Source organism: Ylistrum balloti, unplaced genomic scaffold, assembly GCF_031769215.1.
Source record: "Ylistrum balloti isolate Yb309-2 unplaced genomic scaffold, AGI_CSIRO_Ybal_v1 Utg370280, whole genome shotgun sequence".
Classification (NCBI taxonomy): Eukaryota; Metazoa; Mollusca; class Bivalvia; order Pectinida; family Pectinidae; genus Ylistrum; species Ylistrum balloti.
Genome location: NW_026782215.1, coordinates 337,173 through 352,178, shown reverse-complemented (window position 1 = coordinate 352,178; position 15,006 = coordinate 337,173).

Here is a 15,006-nt window from a genome sequence, read left to right as displayed (position 1 = left end):
ATATTCAGGTAATGACCGCTCTTTACAGGTAAATTTTTCATCAATAATAGCAATGCATAGACTTCACAGATATTCAGGTAATGACCGTTCTTTACAGATAACTGTATCATCTGTAATAGCAATGCATAGACTTCACAGATATTCAGATAGTGACCGTTCTTTACAGATAACTGTATCATCTGTAATAGCAATGCATAGACTTCACAGATATTCAGATAGTGACCGTTCTTTACAGGTAACTGTATCATCTGTAATAGCAATGCATAGACTTCACAGATATTCAGGTAATGACCGCTTTTTTCAGGTAATGCAAAGAGTCAAATTTATTTTCAACCATAAAACTATTCATGTAAACAATGCGAAAGGATATGTATACACATTTTGTATAAAATTCTTTGGATATTTAGTAACATCGAATAATGAAATGATATAATATGTAGATTACATAGAGTTTTATTCATTGATTTAAAACTAGAAGTTTTTATGCGGTTTCGACGTCTCGAGCTAAGGAGGTTCGACCATATTTCAAAACTTTGTATGGTATGTTTTTTTTTTACTTTTGTGTCTTTTCTCGATTCTTTTTATCTAATACCTTTATAATGATAAATCTGTACTATTTGAAGATCAGTCAGTGTTGATATAACATTTGATAACATCATATATCCCTAACAGTTACATTTGCCGGTATGCTTGTTTGACACAATATGTTTTTATTGGACACGGCAATACTAAAATGTAAAGAAAACCAGGATAAATACACACAGGGCGAAACATTCAAGAATACAAGATATTGTTTGTTTGGTTTAGTGTCTCGTCAGTATTAAGATCCATTTGATGGCAAGGGTTCACTGTAGTTGTTTATGACTTATCTTATGAACAACATACGGCAGACCCATCGCCTTCTATCCAGGACAAAGAGTATAACGTGTCCTGTCCAGGCACTATAACACCGGATTCTCAGCTTCCTCATAAACCTACACAAGGGTCCAAGGAACCTCGTCTGAGGTTGAACAACCTAGTGTCCCACCGACCAAGCTATCGTGGTCATTTACTATGATAACTTTCAGGACAAAAATATGATGCCCATATCAGTATATCTTTACTGAGAAGGCATAGTACATGTATTCTGAAAATATTTAACATAAAAACTCATCATCAAGCATTCCGTAAATATAAACATACTATCTTTATGGCAATACAATTGTTTAAAAATGACTTTCGTAAACAAAAAATTCTGAAAACAAGAAAATTTGAATAACACAATCATATCTGTTTACACACAGCTCAGTTTGTCGGCAAACGTCTAGACACTCGGTAAAAACATCTCTTATATAGTTTTATATTATCAAGACTTCCTGGTTTGAGATTTATTATTTAGTTTCAAGTCCTAATTTATCAACTTAGAAAAGGTAGAGACCCCAATGTACCTACTGCTGGCGTTATTACTTGAATCCGTACAAATATTTCTACAAGTCTGAAAAAATAACAATTTTATCAAAGCGTGTATTTTGGAACATTTTCTTCGGGTTGGAAACGTCAAAACAATATCAAGTCTTTAAACACAACTACTTACTCACGTACATCGCGTGCGCCAGTGCTAGTACGCTTCGCACTGGTCATTTGTCATTTGTCTGATGAAGGTGACCGTGTAGTCATCAAAAGTCACAGTTAAATCTTCTACTGGTTGTGTTATAAAAAAAACCTTCTATTCTATTGTCAAAGTGTTGTCTTTTTATCAACATGCATTAATAAATAGTAATTCAATCTCAATGCAAAACTAAAAATACTTTATGTATGTATGTATGTGTGTGTGTATGTGTGTGCGTGCGTGCGTGTATGTATGTATGTATGAGTAAAGATGATTTTTACTTTACTAGCAGTGGATTCATTGTGATAAAAATACAAACAGATTCGGAATGACTACTCATTCACGAAAGACATTCAAATATATTTATATGGTTTAGAAGAATGTTCAAATTATAATGCGAGTTGGTAAATTGGGAAACTAACAATGCTTTCAGACCTACAATTCCTGACTGTAAGTCAGCTATATACACACACATGCAAGGTGACCTAGATTGATATGTTGTCAACAATACTACAAATGTTCTGTAGTTGATATGTAATCTAATAAAACCACTTGGTATTTCCATAACTTGTTTCCCTTCTGCGTAAACAAATAATTCGGAAACCAGATTTTCCCAAATATCCGGGTTTATTTTTGTTTCATTATAAAGCAATACATACAGAGTGTTTCAGACTACCAGATCGCCAATGATTGTGTTATTATGTAGATGTTGCATGATAAAATAGTTCATGGTTTCGGTTACTTTCCTGAAATATGACGTTGTGTATATTGAATTAAAAAGTAATAGTGGCGTAGAAGGGGATTTTAGATATATCTCAACGTAAAGTAACTATTGATTTACCAATACCACTGAATCAGGAAGCAACGTGTTTGAGTGCAGCAGTCATTATTTTACCTATGTTTATACTGAATGGGTTTATAGCCACCAATAAGTCCTCTGATATTGTACGAGTGTGATTGATGAATGAAATACTGCTCAGAATAAACGATCTAGTTCTTACATCGGGTAACTTTCCAGATAATCTCAACAAGATCACTACAATATATATGACGATGAAACAAGAGGCCAATAGAGCCTGTATAATTAAGGTTTTACATTAAAATACGTTTTCCCAAACGGTAATGAAAATTTTGTCCCATTTACCAAAGAGTATTTGAAACCAAATCTGGGCAAAATAAATTCATCGCAACGAAAGAAGATGAATTTCAAGGACTTCCGGGAGATCAGAACCACCGGTGAGTCCTTTTTACCCGGAGTTACTTTAAACCGAATTCCGCGGAAGTCCTGTTATTCCTACAATACATGTTGGTCCTCGCCCCTCAGGTTCCCCTAGGCCAAAACCCACCGTTTATATGCTTAACTGGTTTCCCTTTCACGAAGGATTTTTTACGATGAATTTGGTCAAAGAATCCTCATTTCAACAGAAGAAGGATACTAAAATTATTCATCTATTTCTCCTATTGGGCACAGCCTCTTTTCTGTTAAAGGATTAGACCCATCGTTTATGAATTAAAGAGTTCCTTTCAACCAAAGATGCTTCAGACCAAATATTGACAAAAATCCTATTACTCCTTCAGAGGAAAGATTTTTACAAAAATGCTGAATTTCCTGGATGGAGCCCAGATCCATTATTTATTCTAAATTGTTTTTTTTAACCCGATGATCCTTTCGACCAATATTGGTCAAAATCCTTTCAGTCGTTCTTGACTAGCAGCGATTATTATTTGTTGGACGGACGACAGACACAAAGACATACGGACAGTTTGTACCGTCATACATTTTGTTTGCTGAGCTCGCAACTTTGAAACAAGTAGTATTAGCAAGCGTCTGATTTCTTGTCCATAACCTTAAACCCAAATGAGACGAAGTCGTGATGTGTACGTGGTTGTAGTGAAAGACAAAAACTTCACTGAATTCTTGTCATAATTGAATTATGTCAGTATTCTTTATACATATCAGCTGCATCTCGATCGTGATGTTAGTTACAAGGATCCCACTGTGGCAAAGTAAAGCTTTGCTGGTCCAATATTAAGGAGTATACCCACAACCTATCTACACTACATCTGAAATCTAGTCAGTTTTGTTTTCGCGTAATTTACTAAATTGCTAAAAAATCAAATTGTCTTCCCAGGTTTCAACATTTATGGCGCTGAGCATCCCAGAAGCACAAAACAACTGTCTGATGCAGTTGTATGTATTGTTTAAACTCTTCTCCAATATCTTGTAACAAATAGTGCTAGTCAATTGATTGTGTTTTAATTGTTCGTTCCCTCATAATAGGACGTATATTCCAGTGGGTGTTACTATCTTTGTCTACCCGACACAGAGACGCTCTTTTCAGAGATAATTTGCACTATCATTACCTGTTTAAAAGAAGGTAATTTAGTTATCAGTTTTACAATAAAGTTTATGTATAGAATATCTGTCTAATTATGTTTACCTTTGTGTTGTTTTTGTGCCTCGACATTACTAAGCGGTTCACATCAGTGTCCCTACTTCCAAAACCAATAAAAGTATCAACCCATTTGTTTATAATCAACATCATGGGATTTTGAAATCATCCACCCACGTATTTATTTTCCCTACATGTTTATCGTCGCGTTACCCCTAGCGGTAGGGGAATAAATCCTTTTTTATTCATTAGACTTAATGGGTTCAGTGTATCCCTCAATTCCGATTGGGGCCATTTTGAAAATTCTTTGAATCCAAAGTTTGAACTTCTGTATTTACAAGCAATGTACAATCTCTATCACTCGGGGTATCGATCTGCCGAGTGATTTCAAACAAGCTGAAAGCTTATAAACTTTTTATTGTAAACTTGTAAAATTATAATAAGTTTGAAAGTTTGCCTGTGTTATTTCGTCCCTTAAACAGCCAAGGTAATTTTGAGATGAGTTGTGTTGTAGAACTGATGACTACATCAATGAAGGCCATACTGGAGGCCCGCCGAATGCTAGCCAGAGAAATGTAGGCATGTTAGAGCCAAATGCTTAAATGGACGGTATAGTTAGGTCCAATTATCGATACTAAATATCGACAGAATGAATGTATCATCAATGAAAACAGTCTACAACGTTTTGTTACAACAGATAATTCATTCTTGAAGGTTTTCGGGCAGCCGTGATTATGTCTAAAATATATCTGAAACGTGTCACAGAGTTGTATGACGTGAAGAACTACCACTGGAATGCATTTCGACAAGTCCTTCACCTATTGCCAGACCAGCAAAGTAGACGTTTACACTTTTTCTTGAGAAGTATTTAAAAAATTGTAACAGATACACGTTTATGGACAAAAGTTTATATAATCAACTCAATATTCACTAACAAACTCGACTTCCTTGTGACAAGATAAAAACTTCCTTGTATTACAAAATAATGTGGTGATTATCGACATAGTTATTAAGTTTCGTCGAGTTTGAGTTTGGTTCTTGGAATGTTTTTTTTAATTACGTAGCCAATTATGTATGTTATTGGTTACGTTTAAAATATAACAAGGTGTCATGTACTTGTCCGTATTTTGTACAATCCACTGAAATTGCAGATGGTAGACAATGTTTGTAGTGAACTTTAACCCTCGAGGTTTGCTGTGGGCTAGGTACCTTGTTTTGATTCATTTGAATAAAGGCATGTATAAATTTGTATTGAAATGTGTTGTTCATTTGTGTATCTATGATAATTCGTTCGGTTCTTTATATTAAAGGAGTTGTGTTAAATAAGGGCGACGTGTGTCCCCAATAACTTCCTGCATATTGAAACGACGTGACGTATTGTCTGATATAACTTTATCCAAACAATATCAGCATTTGAGGGGTAAGTTCATAATCAAGTTCGTCGTCCCATGGTACGGATATGCACATATACTGTATGTGGTTTACACACTTTCACGATTCATCCTTAATGACACAAGCTTTTTCTATTTTAAAAAAATTTACAGACCACGGGCTACGAGAGGTATAATGTCACCCAATGTCACGGAAGTTCGATTCGAGCAGGACGTAGGTGTGATATTAAAAGTTTCGTACTTTTCAAATTATATTCAAGAGAAATGAAACTTTTTAATGAAAAGCTATAAAGGTACAACGGTTTTATCAATATATATATATTGTAAAGGTTTTTGTAGAACGGTGTTCCTGAATTTGCAAGACTGCATCACTCATTTTTTTATTTCAAACACAATTATATTACACATGCATTAAATCAATAGGGGTCTGGGAATGATGTTAATGCATTTTTGTGTTAAAATGTTAAGATTCTTTGATTTGCAAATTTATCTACTTTTTGACGTACCATGTCTTCGTCAAACTGGCACTAAAGTTTACAGGGTGAGTGCTGAAACAGCATTTAATTAATTTTCAGAAAATTGGCGCAATGATGAAAATAAGCACAGCAGTACCTGTTGTATAAACAGCGTACAGAAACTGAAGTTAGCACCATACTTTCAGCGAGAGAAGCGTTCAAATACCAATACATATTTACAGTATACAAAGGTAAGACAAACCGATGTTACAGCATTTTATGTTGTAAATCATTCATTTTGTTTTCAAATTCAGAAGTACAATTACATTCATTAGAGCTGAAGGAGAAGCATTTCAGTACTTTTACACCAAAACAATTTGGGTAAAAACACTGATTCTAAAGTACACCTTCTGCACACCCTCTATTTATCATTTATAATCATTTTAGAAGTAATGTAGAAAGCATGGTATTACCTTAACAATTTGTGGGACATTAAAAAGTAGAAATTATAATAAGATTTTACCGTCGTAGTTTAGGTGATGGAGGCGAGTTATAAAAATGAACCATCATAAGTTATTTTAGCAAAGTAATTTCATAAAGTAATTAAGTTTGAAACACTAATGTATAGTTAAAATGTGCATGTACACTGTTCCTAGGTTGTGATAAGGTAGGCGATCAGATATTGGTTTACACATGGTCAGCAGTCTTTGTTGATCTACAGCTAATATTACATGTAACTAATTATCTAAATACTAGTGCACAGGTCAGCATAGATAGGGGGCCATGTGAATTGTGTGTGGTCGGTGTGATTGTGATCATCTCTGTGTCGGTGCCTTATGTAACTTATGTTACACCTGTTTGTTCCATCATATCTAATATTTAGCTAAACTAGGGTCTACCCATCTAACCTCTATCTGTTATTAAGTATAAAATAAAGCCCTACTATTTGTATAATTGTCACTCCTCATACATACCCTGTATGTATACACTTATTAAACTACACTGATACAAGGAAATTGGACTGGACTTTATTACTACAAAACTTCACAGAATTATTAACCTTTCAAAAATATGTGATTGGTGGTGATAGTATTTGAAGTAAAAAATAATCAATTTATACACAACACAAAATCTGATACAGTAGGCGTACTTACTTTAGCGTAATCAAATTTAAGCGGAAGTACACACCCACGTCTACACCCACACCCTCACGCACGAGTTCCATTTAATGACACTGCTCATTAATTTTATCCCTGGTATGAAACAATAATTAACGTCTGCTTTATCACAACATTTTATCTTATTCTGTAAAATCATATATTTTCGTGAGGCTCAAATTTTATGGTTTTCCAAAAATATGCATTTTCGTTGGATAAACGTTGCTCTCGAAATCCACTAGTATTATAATCTATCTCAAGTTTTTGTCTTTTTCTCTTTTCATGGACATATACATTCGTGAATTCAAAGTACTCATAAAATTAAACGAAAATACCTCCCTAACGAAAAGTAATGATTTTATAAAATCTAGATTCGAGCTCATTTCCTAATAGCAAATGGAAATATTTAAGGTTATTGTACCAGTGCCAATAAAACCTGGTGGAGGGGTTCTGGGGAAAGTGTATGGGTACAAAATGTACTTTAGTTGTTTATTGATAAATGAAAATCCCCATAGTGATTATATAGATGGGCATAAATATTTTATATAAAAGTTGCAAGTATATTTAAACGCATTTCAATTAACATATCAAAAAATACATCCATACATTGATATATATATGTATATACACTTTGTTGCAAAACTAAAATACGAAAAAAATAATAAATAAAAATTCAACAGTATTAAAAACAAAGGCGTGACAGATGTGCCTGTTGTGTATCATGAAATATACTTAGATTTTTATCCATGTCATACAAACAGCATTGGGAATTGTGTTTGATATTTACTACTTCTTTACTATTCTTCGGTATTTTCGCCATTATATCTGAAACATCGCTAACAATACGTCGATAATATATGGTCGATAATGTGTATTCTATCACAATAATACACAGAATGTCACGCAATGTAACAAATAGAATGTTTCCTTGTTCCGGCAAAATTTTGCAGTGTTGTCTGTTTATTAGTTCATTTCAATTATCTCTTTGAGCTTGTCTGTTTGTTTGTCTGTGTGTGTATGTATGTGACCGTCTGTCTGTCTGAAATATTCACCATTAGATTCCCTTAATATAAGTTGATTGCATTATTGTTAAAATTTGAATTATGAGCTAATCAAATGGTGTTTACAACGAATTGATAATAAATGACATCATATTTATTTGTAAACTTCATCCTAACTTTACATAGAGGAAACAGCTGTTTTCAGAATGCAGTATCAACGCATTTTAAAACGTAATGAAAGGGGCATGTCCATTTCATACTTAATTTATCACAAAAAACCGCGCACAGCTCGTTAAAATGAAACAAAACTATGACTTCATCAGTCTTATATAGAAGAACAAAACAGCTGCATAATGCAGTTTAAGTCATTATTTGACTGTACTAACCAATTCAAATCTAAGTCTTGATTGAAAAGTGCTATATATTTGTGTGTCTTTTGTACCGTCATAAATTCCTGACAAAACTGATGGGATTGTTTCATAAACACGTCTTTTCCGCCTTGCTATGAATTAGCGTTTTTATCTGTATCTGATTAAACAATATATTTAACTAGAAATGCTTCTCCAGCTTCACTGAATATAACTGCTGTAGAATATCTGAAGACATGGACTCAGAGATATGTACGTCACATTATTTGTTATTCATTTGATATTCTTAAAGTAAACCCGTTATTGGTAGTTGTCAATTTTTTATAAGTAAAGTTAAATCCGAACACATAGAAAGATGGAAAATAGGCAATATAGGCCTAGCTTACAAGATTAATGAAATATCCTGAACTCATGTTGAAAATCCTGTTAGATAAATTCTTCGAAACTTTTAACATTTTTCCTTTTAAATTTGATACGTATGAGAATATTTATGGGATTGAAATTTGGGCAACTCCCTTGATTGTTTCACTTATCAGGCCTTATCCCTCATACAGTGAATGAACAGAGACGCCTTTTTTTACACAATAAAACATTAGTAATAAAGAAGGATTATACAAGAGACATTCGAGTGAAAACAAATAGAACTATGTGTATGACGTCATACAGGAAGGACATGAGTAGCGCCTCCCTCCCACATACATATACCGAATGACGCGAGGAAGAAATTTCGCAACATAATCTGAGAAATTTACGTAACGACAGAAAATTGAAGTTGAATGGAAATTTATCCGTAAGGATTATTATTTTGTAATTATTTTATATTCATAAATAGATTTAAGGTGAAAGGAATAAATTCGTTGATTTCGTTGTACGTAAGCAAAATGACTACGAATAACCATGATGATTTATCATTAAATATCTACATAATATCCCAATAATTCAATTGACTTAATCTGAAATAATACCATAAATATATTGTAGATAAAATAATGTTTACATAATAGTCGTACCAATAACAAAACCAACAGTACATCACATTACATAAATACCAGTGAAGAGGTAAAACACAATCATCTTATCAACATTGTTGAACGAGAAACAATGGGCAGTTGAACATTAATTACCACCCATCATGTACATATCTCCATGTAGATATACATACCTAGTTAGTGACCTCTATACCTGTTGACCTCTGATTAAACTCGGGATGTTTTGTGCTATATCATGTCACTAAATAAAATCAATATTTATTTCTCTTTCGTCTATACAACACATGATTAACAAAAACTACTAAATAAATAATACTAATAATAAACATAGATTATATCTAACTTATACCTATAATACAGCTAAAATCATTCAAATACGAAATTACATATGAGTAATTAAACTGCAATAAATATAGAAATTTCTCGTGGGCTTAGTTGGAATTTGTTTGTTTAGTTCTAACAATATTCATGTATCTGTGATTTTTAAGCTCAATTCTGACATAACGAGTCGAGCGAAGAAATTAATAATAATATTAAATAATAGTGAATAGTGATTAATATTTAGAATGACCAGAAGATCAAAATGGTCATCATCAGATTTTAAATCGTTTTTTTTTCTTATACATTCGTTCTTTAAAAATCAATTATACTTGGCTTACCCAATACAAATACGATAAACGATGTGTAACATAATTAGATCCAGCATCTTAATGTTAGTGATATGCAGCTCTTCTGAACAAATACAACAGCACGTCAAAATTAGATAAATAAGTATGAAGAGGACATATTTTCATCAAAAAGCAAACAGTAAGAATAATAACAATATCAAAAGGGCAAAAGGATCACATTTAAAAAAAAAATCGGTCATTTTTTTCAAATGTTAGAAAATGGATAGAGTTTCTTAGAAATACACCAGGTGGTCATCGTTTTTCTAATTCATTGACATCAGATTATCACATTATCATCACCAAGGATATGACCGTACAACATCGTATCCGGATAAAAAAATCATATCCTGTAATAAAATAAGTGTAAGTAATTCAACAAGTGTCATACTTGATATACAGAATTCATGGCGACGGTAGGCAGGGTATTAACAATATCAAATTATACGTATACCGGACGTGTTAGGGTCCGGGATAAACTCAGAAACAACAACAAAAAACCCACAAGCTTTCATATCATATGACTTCTTAAATATCCGGGAATATAATTTTATTGAGGATCGTAATGTAGGGCGAAATGTTTAGGATTAAGGAATGGGTGGAATTTTGACCACTTCACAACAGGGCAATGCTATACTTATCTTATGCTGTTTTCATACAATAGTCCGGATTAGTGGAAATGAACTAAACAGTGTCGTTTTATACGGTATCCAATAAAACCAATACTTAGCATCATTTCCGGAACGAAATTTAATAAGAAATTGATGTATTTGAAACTTCCCCGCGAAAGGTAAAATTTGCTAAACGGATTTTTAAATATACACGAAAAATCGGTTCATACATTACTTCTATAAATATATACATTTGCAGACTTCCAGTGATCAGGACCAGATTTCTAATCATAACATCAAAGGCTACTTTTCAGCATAATCAAAGAAAAGAGACCGAGTCATAGTAAAAGTTGTATGACAAATTATCTTTGTATTTATTATCTATAATGAAGAAATTTCCTGTAGCGGAAAAACCATCCCCTGTTCTATTTTTAGCTGTATTATACAGAGACGCACTGGAATAGGGATAGGGAAACATTGATTATCACGCTATGTTTAAATCACGTGTTTGTCACACATCTTTCTTTATAATAATAGTGTATGGCAAATCCATCTATTTTAGTGACACGTGATAATTACCATTAATTTTAATTGTGACTTTCTGTTTGATCACATTAACGATAAAGTTTCAATATTTTCGTTATAAATGTCGGTTCAATGATTTTTGCGAAATATCATATTTAGATGTTAAGGAAATTACAGCGGTTTATAGAGGGTTAGGCGGGTCTGAATTGTGTCTCTGGTCCGATTGGCGTTACAGATAGAGTCGTTAATTTGAAGCGTACATGAGCATATGGTTTTCTTTCGATTGATGTTTCTCTATCCTGTAAAAATTTATTATATTTATTAATGAATTATTAGTTATCTATTTTCTACATTTTCTTGTTTTCAAATTATCGGAATTCATGGCACGGAAAACCTCTCTTTGGAATTAACTTCACTCATTGATGGGGACATATCATAGAGGGAAAGGAATTCCAATTTCCAAAATCAAATTTGCAAATATAAACATTCATCTTCAACTTACAGTGCAAGTAATAGTAAATCTGTCAAAATGTTCTCCAATGGCGTTTAGAAAAACATACAACCTTTGCAATGAGGCCCAATGTTTTTTAAGTAACCGCAGTATACAGTGTTATACACAGTAACACCTGTGCAATAGCCTAATGATACCTGACCTATCTATATAGTATCCACTCAGTCAGTATTATATAGTAAGATTTATAGACTAGCCTAATGATACCTGACCTATCTATAGATAGTATCCACAGTCAGTATTATATCGTAAGATTTATAGACTAGCCTAATGATACCTGACCTATCTATATAGTATCCACTCAGTCAATATTATATAGTAAGATTTATAGACTAGCCTAATGATACCTGACCTATCTATATAGTATCCACTCAGTCAATATTATATAGTAAGATTTATAGACTAGCCTAATGATACCTGACCTATCTATATATTATCCACTCAGTCAATATTATATAGTAATATTTATAGACTAGCCTAATGATACCTGACCTGTCTATAGCTAGTATCCACAGTCTGTATTATATAGTAAGATTTATAGACTAGCCTAATGATACCTGACCTGTCTATAGCTAGTGATCAGTCAGTCAATATTATATAGTAAGATTTATAGACTAGCCTAATGATACCTGACCTATCTATATATTATCCACTCAGTCAATATTATACAGTAATATTTATAGACTAGCCTAATGATACCTGACCTGTCTAGAGCTAGTATCCACAGTCAATATTATATAGTAAGATTTATAGACTAGCCTAATGATACCTGACCTGTCTATAGCTAGTGATCAGTCAGTCAGTATTATATAGTAAGATTTATAGTCTAGCCTAATGATACCTGACCTATCTATATAGTATCCACTCAGTCAATATTATATAGTAAGATTTATAGACTAGCCTAATGATACCTGACCTGTCTATAGCTAGTATCCACAATCTGTATTATATAGTAAGATTTATAGACTAGCCTAATGATACCTGACCTGTCTAGAGCTAGTATCCAAAGTCAATATTATATAGTAAGATTTATAGACTAGCCTAATGATACCTGACCTATCTATATAGTATCCACTCAGTCAATATTATATAGTAAGATTTATAGACTAGCCTAATGATACCAGACCTATCTATAGATAGTATCCACAGTCAGTATTATATAGTAAGATTTATAGACTAGCCTAATGATACCAGACCTATCTATAGATAGTATCCACAGTCAGTATTATATAGTAAGATTTATAGACTAGCCTAATGATACCTGACCTGTCTATAGCTAGTATGCACAGTCAGTATTATATAGTAAGATTTATAGACTAGCCTAATGATACCAGACCTATCTATAGATAGTATCCACAGTCAGTATTATATAGTAAGATTTATAGACTAGCGTAATGATACCTGACCTGTCTATAGCTAGTATGCACAGTCAATATTATATAGTAAGATTTATAGACTAGCCTAATGATACCTGACCTATCTATAGCTAGTAATCAGTCAATATTATATAGTAATATTTATAGACTAGCCTAATGATACCTGACCTGTCTATAGCTAGTATCCACAGTCAGTATTATATAGTAAGATTTATAGACTAGCCTAATGATACCTGACCTATCTATAGCTAGTATGCACAGTCAATATTATATAGTAAGATTTATAGACTAGCCTAATGATACCTGACCTGTCTATAGCTAGTATGCACAGTCAATATTATATAGTAAGATTTATAGACTAGCCTAATGATACCTGACCTGTCTATAGCTAGTATGCACAGTCAGTATTATATAGTAAGATTTATAGACTAGCCTAATGATACCTGACCTATCTATATAGTATCCACAGTCAGTATTATATAGTAAGATTTATAGACTAGCGTAATGATACCTGACCTGTCTATAGCTAGTATGCACAGTCAATATTATATAGTAAGATTTATAGACTAGCCTAATGATACCTGACCTGTCTATAGCTAGTATCCACAGTCAGTATTATATAGTAAGATTTATAGACTAGCGTAATGATACCTGACCTGTCTATAGCTAGTATGCACAGTCAATATTATATAGTAAGATTTATAGACTAGCCTAATGATACCTGACCTATCTATAGCTAGTAATCAGTCAATATTATATAGTAATATTTATAGACTAGCCTAATGATACCTGACCTGTCTATAGCTAGTATCCACAGTCAGTATTATATAGTAAGATTTATAGACTAGCCTAATGATACCTGACCTATCTATAGCTAGTGATCAGTCAGTATTATATAGTAAGATGTATAGACTAGCCTAATGATATCTGACCTATCTATAGCTACTATCCACAGTCGGTACTATATAGTAAGATTTATACACTAGCCTAATTATACCTGACCTATCTATATAGTATCCACTCAGTCAATATCATATAGTAAGATTTATAGACTAGCGTAATTATACCTGACCTATCTATATAGTATCCACTCAGTCAATATTATATAGTAAGATTTATAGACTAGCCTAATGATACCTGACCTATCTATATAGTATCCATTCAGTCAATATCATATAGTAAGATTTATAGACTAGCGTAATTATACCTGACCTATCTATATAGTATCCACTCAGTCAATATTATATAGTAAGATTTATAGACTAGCCTAATGATACCTGACCTATCTATATAGTATCCACTCAGTCAATATCATATAGTAAGATTAATAGACTAGCGTAATTATACCTGACCTATCTATATAGTATCCACTCAGTCAATATTATATAGTAAGATTTATAGACTAGCCTAATGATACCTGACCTGTCTATAGATAGTATCCACAGTCAGTATTATATAGTAAGATTTATAGACTAGCCTAATGATACCTGACCTATCTATATAGTATCCACTCAGTCAATATTATATAGTAAGATTTATAGACTAGCCTAATGATACCTGACCTGTCTATGGCTAGTGATCAGTCAGTCAGTATTATATAGTAAGATGTATAGACTAGACTAATGATATCTGACCTATCTATAGCTAGTGATCAGTCAGTCAGTATGAGAAAGTAAGATTTATAGACTAGCCTAATGATACCTGACCTATCTATATAGTATCCACTCAGTCAATATTATATAGTAATATTTATAGACTAGCCTAATGATACCTGACCTGTCTATAGCTAGTGATCAGTCAGTCAGTATTATATAGTAAGATTTATACACTAGCCTAATGATACCTGACCTATCTATAGCTAGTAATCAGTCAGTATTATATAGTAATATTTATAGACTAGCCTAATGATACCTGACCTATCTATAGCTAGTATCCACAGTCAGTATTATATAGTAAGATTGATAGACTAGCGTAAT